The following is a 12282-nucleotide window of genomic DNA, read 5'->3' on the forward strand; positions in this document are numbered from 1 at the left end:
GAACTTCTTCCACATCACGTTGGAGCTATGCAACGTGTCTGGGTGGACATGTATGGGTCAACGGTTCGACGCCGTCTTCTGCAGACTGGTCTGGTGGCACACCTGTCATTGCGTCGGCTTCTATTGACCAGAACCAACCAATGCCGCAGACGGCAATGGGCACATGAATGCCGACCCTGGCGTGCTGAGTGGCAAAACGTAGTATTTTCGGAAGAGTACTGTGTCAACTTGTCCCACGCGTTCGACATCGCAGTGGTTAACGCTGTCGAACAGATTATGTTGTTGAGGGGCATAGCGAACAAACGTTAAATATGATGGTTTGGAGCATGATCGTCTATAACACGCAATCTCGCTTCCTACGTCTTGAGGTATTCTGGACAGCTACCGCTACAGCAGGGAGGTCTTACAGCACGAGACACTGTCCTCCCTGCTGCCCGTTCCACATGCCATATTTGAGTAGGACAACGCCCGGCCACATTTGGCGATGAATATGCCAGCCTTCTTCAAAGAATGACGGGTACCACTGGCCTGGCCGTTCGCCTGACATGTCACCCATTAAACAAGTGTGGGATGTGGCCGGTTATTAATTTGTACCTTCAAGATCTTCTGCAGCCACAGCTGATGCTTTGTGGACGCGCCTACAAACCGCGTGGCGGAGTGTTCCCCAACAGCATATTCAGGCGCTATTTGATGCCATGCTACGACGTCTAGCACCTCTGATTACAGCACGAGGTGGTGTTACTCCGTACTGAGTTTCCACAGTCACATTGCATGTACAGATCTGTAATGCTAATCATTACTGTAGGGTCATGTCACTAATCTGTGGAATAAATTTCATTGTTATCACATCTCTCGGTCTTGGTGTATTACGTTTACCAAACAATAGCGTAGTTTTGTAGGCAAACGGAAACATTCTTCCATGAAGACATTGACTGTCTACATATTTAACAGTTATGGCGATTACTTTTGAAATAATGAACAGTGTACTTACTTTTTTCCATCTGTCTCGTTTTCATTTGAATGTTCCCCCACCCCCTTTTTTTGGGTCATCTCAGAGTAGCACTTGAAACATACGTCTTCAATTAGTTGCTGGGTGTATTTCAATCGCTGTCTTCCTCGACAGTTTTTGCCCTCTACAACGCCCTCTAGTACCATGGAAGTCATTCCCTCATGTCTTAAGAGACGTCCTATAACCCTGTCCCTTCTCCTTATCAGTGTTTTCCACATTTTCCTTTCCTCTCTGATTCTGTGCAGAAACTCCTCATTCCTTATCTTATGAGTCCACCAAATTTTCAACATTCTTCTGCAGCACCAGATCTCAAATGCTTCGATTCTCTTCTGTTCCGGTTTTCCCACAGTTCATGATTCACTACTATACAATGCTGTAATCCACACGCACATTCTCAGAAATTTATTCCTTAAATTAAGGACTATGTTTGATATTAGTAGACTTGTCTTAGCCTGGAATGCCACTTTTGCCATTGCTAGTCGGCTTTTGATGTCCTCCTTGCAAATCATAAATTGGGAACTACACAAAGCACGTCTTACGAAGGCTCTGAATAATGCCGCTGTTTCTTCCCATCTTGTTAGAAAGGTTGAAAATCGTACATACGTAGTGATAGAAAAAATGAAAAAGGCTCACAAAGAAAAGGTTGCAAATTTAAAAGGGAAATAAAACCCAACACCCACAAAGAAAAGGTTGCAAATTTAAAAGGGAAACAAAACCCAACACAAACACAAATTACATCCAGTCCAACAAAAACAACACTTCTATCCAAGACTGGTCAACCTTACTGACACTGTTTTGCATACAGAAGAATTAAAATTGCTCGGAAAGGTCTGAAACACGTCAGACCTACCTGAAAAAATATACATGGAAAACCTCATCGTTGAATCAGAAAGCATTCTCATGGAGAAAAAGAGAAACGGAACAAGTGAGGTAAACATTGGTCTGATGAGAGAGCTAGTCAGTAATGACATCAGAAACGTAAAAACACAAATGAAAGATAAGAGAGGAAACCAAAACAATACAGATTCCATCACACTCATAAAACATAAAAAGAAACTACGGGAACACAACACCATCATCCCAAGGACAGATACAGGAAACAGTGGTTCTCATGGATAAAGAGCAATACATCAGTAAGACACAAGAGTTCACCACAAACAAACAAACAAAATTGTAAATCTAAAATCTGATCCAACTAACAGATTCCAAACGAAGTTGAGGAACACCCTGAAAGACAAAAAAATGGTTCAAATGGCTCTGAGCACTATGGGACTTAACTTCTGAGGTCATCAGTCCCCTAGAACTTAGATCCACTTAAACCTAACTAACCTAAGGACATCACACACGTCCATGCCCGAGGGAGGATTCGAACCTGCGACTGTAGTGGTCTCGCATTTCCAGACTGTAGCGCCTAGAACCGTTCGGTCACCCCGGCCGGCACTATGAAAGACACTGAACATACAATAGAAAACAACGAAGAAAGAAAACTGCTACAAACAAATCCCAGTGCACCTTCCCTCCCATGCCAACCAAAGCTACACAAGAAAGATCTTCCAGTCAAAGCTATTGTCAACTATAGAAACGATCCCACTTACCCACTTGCAAGATACGAATTGAAAATCTTATCAGAAAACTACAAATTACAAGAGGACAGGGGACTGATGGCCTCAGATGTTAAGACCCATAGTGCTCAGAGCCAACAAGAGGACAGAACTATAAGAATCACCACACATTTTATTCAGTACATAAAAGTCATACAAGTTCCAGACACAGCCACCCTCCTGTCATTTGATGCAGACAGTATTTCAGCATTTATTCCGGTACCAATAACTGAAACAATAAACATTATAGAAAAAAATCTGAAAACACAGTGTACTCCTCCACATGAATACATCAAAAAAAAAAAAAAAAACAGTCAGGCTTCTAGAACTAATAACAGAACAGAGCTGTTTTCAGCTCAATAATGAATTCTATTTACAAAGTGAAGGATTACTAATTTGATCCTCAGTGTCTGGAACCATAGCAGACATATTTATGAACCATGTAAAACAAATTATATTTAACAAAATAGAGCCTAATAGGTACAACATCCTATACTGGATTAGATATATGGAGGACATCTTGTGCCTGATAGATGAACCAAACAATGAAATTGATCTGTTACACACACAAGTCAATTCTGTTTATAATAAGATACATTTTGCCATAGAGAAAGAGCAAAATAGTTAAATTTCTAGGACATCACCATAAAGATTCAAAACTACCAAAATACTTTTGACATATACCGAAAACCGACAACAGCAGACACAATTATACACAAGACCACAGTTCTCAAAAGCAGGCACCACTTAGATACATGCTCCACAGACTAAACACAGTGCCATTAGACACAGACAATTACAAAAAAAGGAATGAATAGCGTAAAACAAATAGCCCCAAACAGTGAATACACAGACAACTCAGTAACAAAGCTGAACAAGAAAGTCGAGAAACGAATACCCAGCGTCACCAACACAAGTTCAAAATCACACACAAATAAATACACAAAATACAAGAATAGAAGTAACACAAAGTGTCAAAGAAACAGAAAGTAAAAGATGATACACAATGACATGCAGCCACAAATACACACACAGAATATCCAATATTTTCAAAAAACTAGGCTTAAAAATAGCCCACCAAACCAACAACTCAGTTCAGAAATACTTCCCAAAAACAATGGTGAAATAATGTGTACATGTGTGTATATACACAGAATAGTGCAATGTTGTTAGCAAACAGGAGAGTTTTATTTATGGCTTACTAGTTTATAAAAAGATTATTGCTACAAAACCTTAATTTACAATCAACAGAGAGAGATGGGGGGGGGGGGGGAGGAGATGGACAGAGGGGTGGGAGGAAATGGACATAGAAAACGGGAAGGAGAAGATCGACAGAGAGAGGGGCAGGAAGAGATGAAGAGGGAGAGAAGGGAAGAAAAGATGGACGGAGAGAGAAGAAGGAAGTGATTCACAGAAGGAGGTGGAGGAAAAGAAAAGGGGGGAGACAGACAGACACAGAGGAGAGAAGGAGATAAGAATGTGTATCCAATTCCCATACATATTAGAAACGTGTGCTTTCTCTTTTCTTTCTTTTCCATTTAAGCCAACTGGGCAAAAGCAAAGCGTACAGCCGGTACAGTTAGCAAAGAAATAAAGTAAGTAACTGTACTTTTGATAAAGCCTCGTGAAATTGGTGGCACTTCGCTAGAGAGCCTTTCACGTAATCAGTGTCGACCTGCTGCTCGCTCGCTCGCCTTCCCACCCCCCTCCCCGACCCTCCGTCATCCCATCGTTACGCCCGTGGCACCCCTGGCAGGTAGGAGCAGAGTGTTACCTGAGGCCGTGACGTCACGGCGCGCCTCAGCAGCTCTGCTGAATGCGCTGTCTCACCTTTCGGGGGAAACTTTTAGGGGCGCCTGGCTGCGCGATTCCTATTACTTGACTCTTGACAGCCGCAGCCGTCCCTCGAATTAAAAGTATCAGGTGTTAGAGCGGAATTCTTTTCAGAGCGGCACGACGTCCTGGACACGGAGCGAGTGTCAGTTAGCTTGTGATCTCCGAAACATGACATCCTTACACTGGTAGACTGTGTTACGTCCGCTTTGCCAGTACGTGCTTCGGAAACGACTGACCTTTGACACTAAGCTTGTCTCAATGTAAATTTGAGCAAAGCTTTTCAACCTTTTGCGCCCGAATGCATAAAAAAATCAAGACATCCCCAAAAAAGAAACCTACCCTATCATCCTGCAGCGGAGTATGTGCTCTTACTCAATTTCCTTAAATTAGAATGGTATGTCGAACAAGAGCTCACTCCTCGGCATCGATAAATAATCAGCTGTCCAAATCGCCAGCCATTACATCTCAAGGCAGAAATGAAAGCTTCGATCTTCGTGGTATGGTGTTATTTACCACCAATGCTTTTCAATATTTATGCTAATAAGCTAAGATACTAAGCATTAGAAGCAGAAAGTGACATGACAGAAGGAGGAGAAAAGATAAAGGAAATGAAGTACGCAGCTGGTCAAGCAGTGTTGCCTCAATCAAAGAAACCATGATCTACGATGGGGTGGATCTTAAAGTGGGAACAGAGAATGGAATAAGGGTAAATGAATGACCAGATGATGAATATATGGGAACACCAAGGTTCAGGCAAAGTTTATTTGGAAGAAAAGGCTAACGCAAATGTAAAATACTTAAGTTACTTAAGAAGTCTGGCGAAAGGAAATGCAAGCTATGTGGAGTCAGTAAGAAGTAAAATATCTGTGGCTAAAGTACCTTGTTGACAGTTAAGGAATTCCGATACGTGCCGAGTGTTTTACCTGGGGTGTACAGTAGTGAAAATTATAAGAATAAGGAAAACGCACTGACCAGAAATATTCTGCGAAGTAATTACCTGCAAAAAAAAAAAAATCATTGAAGGAAAGATTGCAGAGAAGAGACGAAGAAGATTTGGAGTACTGGGTGTCATCAAAATAGGACGAAGTTAGCAGCAAATTAAGGAGGAAGGACAATTGTCAAACTGTTGTATAACCTGGTGAACTAGCACCTCTCGGTGTAGAGACACTGCACAGAATGCCTTAGCCACAGACTAGAAATTATTTCCAGATGAAATTTTTCGCTTTGCAGTGGAGTACACGTCGCAATGGAACTTCAGCTGATTAAAAATATGAGCTGTTCGTGAAACCAAACATCCAGTTACGAATCCCAGTAGAGGCCCATTAAAAATTTTGCAGTAACAGAGGATGTCTTCGGGATGTTTTTGCTACATAGAAGTGGATCAATTGTAATCATTTTAATCATAAAGCCCACATTAATAATCAGGTGATAATATTTGCGTATGCGGAGCCTAACGTCAAGTGAACTGGCGTGGCTCGGTACGGCGCAGCAGATCCCCACGGAGCCTCAGAGAACCGAAACGCCCTACAGGATCAGCCGTGCCATGTCGGTCCACCCACACACGGTGAGGTTAGGGTCGACGCGAGCTCATATTTTGCCCTACACGATCGTTCGCATGAGTTTGCCTTAACGTTTCAAGCTGCTGAAATCAGGAATGTTCCGCCATACGAATTGGAACTGAAGTACCCGTTTCAGCAGCAAATGTTGTTTTATTGTAAATACAAAGAACGTGCTAGCAAATTATGATATTTCACAAATAAACAAGTCACAGAAATCACAACGGTTAAACGATAAATAAATACAAAAGGCAGGAATGAACACTATTGCCCTAATGTTGCAGCCAGTGATTGTAAGTGCTTTACATTAGACAAACTGCAGATTTTGAAAGAGAGACTTAAACTCTTCCAAACAGTTTCTAACAGGAAATCATCACTTACGATATGACAGTCTTCTTACAGACAAGAAAGGTAAAATTAAGTAAAACCATTACACTACTGGACGTACCCATATCCATATGCGTATGATTTAGGATTCTAGTCTCTTTTAAAATGAAAATGCCGTATTTTGTCTGTTAAAAGAACCTTCATTTATGATCGCATATGAGAATTACCTACCAACAACAAAGAAATCGGTTTTCAAAATGTAACAGTTTCTTTTTGTACGATGTCTATGCGGAAGATCTGTTTTACAATTTTGAATAGCCTAACTTCTGACTGATTTTATAGGTTGAGGCAGATAAAACGGGCCATTTCAGATACATCCAGAACTAGTGGATATACCGATGAGCGGTATCTTAAGTTATACGGGACAATGTGGCGAATTTTCTGATGTTCGTCAGTAATTTTTAACGTCGAATCGAACTGTGACACCGACTGTTTGTTTTTAATGGAATTACATATTTTTGGACACAGCTTCGAACAGGACTCCAACAATGCAAGCAACGTATGTGAAACTTGACCACACAAGATAAAAGCGCGCCGCAAACCAAAGTCACATAGTTAGGTGCAGGGATCCCACAAAATCTACCCTGTTGTACAAAACGTAAGCAAACGAGTAACTCAAGTACGGTCCACGCCTTTTTTGTGAGTGTTATAACAAGTGTTCAAAATGTTTCCGTTTAGCACTAGAACATGTTACAAAGCGATTCCAGGCAGTTTAATTTCATCTGGACGTATCGCACCACAGCCCTTTGTTACACAGTACTTCATATTTTCGGTAGCCGTCGGTATTTTCTTGTGGGAACACATTTTTTATTTTTCCCACACATGAAACTCCAGAAGAGTTAAGTCTGACGAACGTGCAGGCCATTTTGTGTTTCCTGAACGACAGAGCCAACCATCTCCAAACGTTCTCTTCACTCGATAAGTATGAGAGCGGAACGAGTGAGACATCCGTTATGTTGTTCCATGTCCATTGGGGTGTCTTCCAATAATTAAGAGTTTCGAAACAAGATACCAGAGCTGCCACTGTTTTCGTGCACTTATTTTGAAGCTGTTTATTTTGTTCTTTCCTTTATAATAGGTTCATGGTGGCACAGAATCGAAAAGGAGTTTGTTTTGCGTTCCAGTGAAACTTGATGGCCACAGTGTTGCGGTTGGATTGAAAACGAAGTCCGAGAATATGTTGCCGACAGCTACAGTTCGATATCCAGATTAGAAAGAAGTCACAGTGACTCCTGTATCACCTTCTGCAACTTAGCGCCATGTTATTTTATCAGCGTTGTATTGTCACCTAGTTATCGTCTAGGCACTCGATATCAGCTAATGAACGAATAAAAATTGCAGAACATGAACTTTTTGTTGTAATGTTCTGATAAGCACTGGCGGAGAATCCACGTAACAGTTCGTATGACTTTAGCATTCTTCTGGTAAAAGTTAGTTATAGACCTCTTTTCACGTCTTTTCTTTCTAACGATTTTTCATTTGGCAATTTGTGTTCCACCTCACTCATTCTACCGAACATTTCAGCTGCTTTTAGTTTCTTTCTCTCCGGTCTTTCCGCGATAAACGCATCACTTTCGAATAATTCTATGCTCCAAAGGAATACTTTCGGCGACTTTATGTCAGTACATGAAATCATTGGAAGAAGTAATTTTTCGCACTGAAGTTTTCCTTTCTTCTGTGTGATAACGAAGAATGTTTGACGCCATTGTCTTCCTTCTCCAACGATGTGAGAAGCACTTGCCACGTTACTAACTGCCCCGCGGTCAGAAAAGTAGACATTGTATTGGCGGACTGGGCTCAAAACCCTTCCCTAGTATAACCACAATATAGTTCTAATGATGGCCACCAACCATTCCTCAGATCATGAGATACGGTTAATTGGTGTTCTCTCTTGCTTTATTGAATCGAGTCATGCTGCTATCTGGCTGGCCGCGGTGGCCAAGCAGTGCTAGGCGCTTCATTCCGGAACCGCGCGGCTGCTACGGTCGCAGGTTCGAATCCTGCCTCGGGCATGGATGTGTGTGATGTCTTTAGGTTAGGTAGGGGACCGATGACCTCAGATGTTAAGTCCCATAGTGGTTAGAGCCATTTGAACCATGCTGCTATCTCACTAATTTGAACACTGGGCCAGATTTTATACGTTCCTTGCCGTCTCCTGTTACCCACCGATTTATTTCAATCAACATAATTGAATTACTGCAGAGTTAAAATTCGGAAAGAAGTCTCGAAAGTATTTGTTGAGTGTCACACAGTTGTTAACATAACAGTTCCCGAAGAAATAACACGATTTCTTTAATTAAAGCCGGCCGGGGTGGCCGAGCGGTTCTAGGCGCTACAGTCTTGCACCGCGCGACCGCTACGGTCGCATGTTCTAATCCTTTCTCGGGCTTGGATGGTTGTGATGGCCTTAGGTTAGTTAAGTTTAAGTAGTTCTAAGTTCTAGGGGACTGATGACCTCAGAACTTAAGTCCTATAGTGCTCAGAGCCATATGAACCATTTGAACTGATGACCTTAGAAGTTAAGTCCCATAGTGTTCAGAGCCATTTGAACCACTTTTTAAATTAAATCTATCCAAATCCGAAGTGTTTCTTCAGGCAGTTGACTTTCCTACTGGCACGAAGACTACCACCAAAATGTAACATACATCTAGGCTTAAACTTTCAAGTTACTCCAGTAGCTCTATCCACATTAGTCATCCGAGAAGAGAACGTAATTCGGAATTTCACACTCGTACTCAATTTAATTATAAAATAACCATTCCCTATGCAATGTAACAGTTGTTAGAAAAGTCAAAGCTACCATGAAACCGTTAGAGTTGCTTCATATGCAGCACGACGTCAGAAAGCCTGAGTTCACTTTGCAAAATTCCCTTCTTGGGTCTTAGTTTATTCTGTCTGAAATAACTCTTAAAAGTCATTCAACGTTCGGCCATTCAGCGGATGTGTCTTGTGTTTACAGTGAGACTGGTTTCAGATTTTCTAACGAACATTCATCTTCAGCTACTTTCATTTTTCTGCTGGCGTTGACTCCTGATAAGGTTTCTTGTTACTAATAACATTCCACTTATGCCATGAGAAGTATTCAGCGTTTGGACTAGAACGGGTCTCAGTATGAGACGAGATTTTTGATGAAAACCAATTATGCTTTGTCTCAGGAAAATCTGCTCTCTGACAATGATGGTGTCCAGGACGCCTACGCCTAAAACATTTAGTTCTGAAGTACTCACTCCGACCATAGCCATATGCAGCATCAGTAAGGCAGAACATACATTTACTCATTTGCTTAAGAATGTAAAATCGTCCCAACTTAAAATCCTTGATAAACTATTATTTTTTATAAGCTGAGGATTTTCACTTCACTGATCCACATAAACTGTACATTGATGTGGATAAACGAAGTGCGATCTGAACAATTCTTTCATTATGTAAGTGTACCAGATCGCTAATGTCTATCGAGACCTTCTATTTTCTATAGTCGGTTAATATTGCATGTTTCCTGCGGCTAGGACACAATGCAGCAGCCTGCTCCTATTTTCTAGCCAAACTTCGTATCCTTCCTTTAGATAGCAAAATTAATCCGCTACTTGAAGATGACCGCTTGAGCAAAAGAGATTGTCAGGGAATAAAAGGAAGGGAGATGAGGGTTTAATGTCCTGTCGACAACAAGCTCGTTAGAGATGGCGAAGGAAATCAGCTATACATTTTAAATAAACCATCCCGGCTTTTGCCTTGACTGATTCAGGGAAATAGGGGAGTGTCTAAATCAGGGTAACCGAACGAAAATTTGAACCATAGTTCTCCCGAATATGAATCCAGTGTGTTAGGCACTGCTCCACCTCGTTCGGTGTCTGCGAATAAATTCAGGGTGTTCAAAAATTTGGTGCCCAAACTAATGGGCTGCTGACGGAGACAAAAAGAAATAATTTCGTAAAGCAACCATATGTCGGAAATGCATATTGTAAGAGTACCGAGTACGCAGGAGGTTATTGCGTGTGACTGTGAATAAAACGATATTAACCTATACGTTTTCATGTCTCTCTTGTTCTGATCACGATTACATTATAATAAATGTTCAAAATGAGGACCATTAACAGTGCAGAGCCGATTTCGACGTAGCAGGCAGTTCATTGGAAAATGAGTGGTGTGTTCCGCATGTGAGTGGCTGCTGCAAGAGTTTTTGCAACCAATTACGCCTCCGAGTCAATAAGGATAGAATACAGCTCTGCTTTTATGTAGCTCCAGCGAAAGAAGCCTAATGTAATAAACTCCGAGGATCTTACAGGCCAATGTACAGGTCCTCCCCGGCCGAACCACCGATTTCCAACAGTACTGGGTCCGCCGATGTGGCCGAACGGTTCTAGGCGCTACAGTCTGGAACCGCGTGACCGCTACGGTCGCTGGTTCGAATCCTGCCTCGGGCATGGATGTGTGTGAAGTCCTTAGGTTAGTTAGGTTTAAGTAGTTCTAAGTTCTAGGGGACTGATGACCTCAGATGTTAAGTCCCATAGTGCTCAGAGCCATTTGAACCATTTCATCAGTCCCCTAGACTTAGAACTACTTAAACCTAACTAACCTAATGACATCACACACATCCATGCCCGAGGCGGGATTCAAACCTGCGACCGTAGCAGCAGCGCGGTTCCGGACTAGAGAGCCTAGAATCGCTCGGGCACAGCGGCCGACTTGTTGCAACAAAGATAGAAACAACGACTTTTATCTGCTCCACACGTGAGTTACCTACGCATGCTTAGTGCACGCGCATGTTTGCTTTACAAAATATATTTGTTTTGTCTCCTGTATCGTCCCCGTTAGTTTGGGCACTGAATTTTTGAGCAACCAGTCTACATTACAAGATATTTTAGTCGTTCCATACTGCTGTTCATCAAATAATCGTAGGAAAGGCAGATGGCAGGCTGAGATTCGTTAAAGAGAAATGTAGCTTACAAGACCCTCGTTCAACCGATAGTTTAGTCAGTCTTGAACCTTTACGAGTTAAGACTGATACGTGTAATAAAGAAGAGCAGCACTTGCCGTCACAGGTTCGTTTGGTAAGTGCGAAACCGTCACGGGCGCGGTATGAACTCCAATGGCAGAAGATACATGAGACGAACACCAGTGCTAAAATTCCGATATTATTATACTCTTACATTTCTTCGCAAGACAAGTCACGCAAAATTAGAGAGATTCGAGCTAGCACAGAGGGTTTCCAACTATTGTTCCTTCCACGAAATGACAGTGGTACACAAAGTGCTCTCACTATAAGGTGACTTGCGGAGTGTAGATGTTGATATAGCTAATTAATTCATATTTCGAGACAACCTGGTGCCTATACCAGCGGTACCAGTTCGAGAAATTTATTCCGCATAAGTGACGTATCAGTTGCTGCCCCACCATTTTTCAGCACAAACCACATACCGTCAGGCGTTCCCCTCACAATCTTCATACGTCAGATGTCGTTCCTTCGGCTCTTTTTAAGATCGTTAACAATAAATCTGAATTTAATGAGCCTGGAAATAGGTTGTTTTCGCTACAAATTATGTTCAAAATATTCAATTGTTTGTGAATTTCTAGGGTACCAAAGTGCTGAGGTCATCGGTCCCTAGATCTACGCACTACTTAAACTAACTTATGCTAAGAGCAACACACACACCCATGCCCGAGGGAGGACTCGAAACTCCGGCGGGATGGGCAGCGCAATCCGTAATACGGCGCCTCAAACCGCGCGGCCCTCCGCGGGGCTACAAATTACGACACAACCTGTGTACAGATTTTGCATCTCTGGACGCCCTTCTTAGCTTGTCACCACAAGTGTCGCTTGGGACTCGAAACAGCCCCGAGTACAAGTGTATGAAACGGATGACGCTGCTACAGCGTATTCGTTCTCTTGGGAGGA

The sequence above is a fragment of the Schistocerca cancellata genome, chromosome 1 (genome assembly GCF_023864275.1).
Source record: "Schistocerca cancellata isolate TAMUIC-IGC-003103 chromosome 1, iqSchCanc2.1, whole genome shotgun sequence".
Lineage (NCBI taxonomy): Eukaryota > Metazoa > Arthropoda > Insecta > Orthoptera > Acrididae > Schistocerca > Schistocerca cancellata.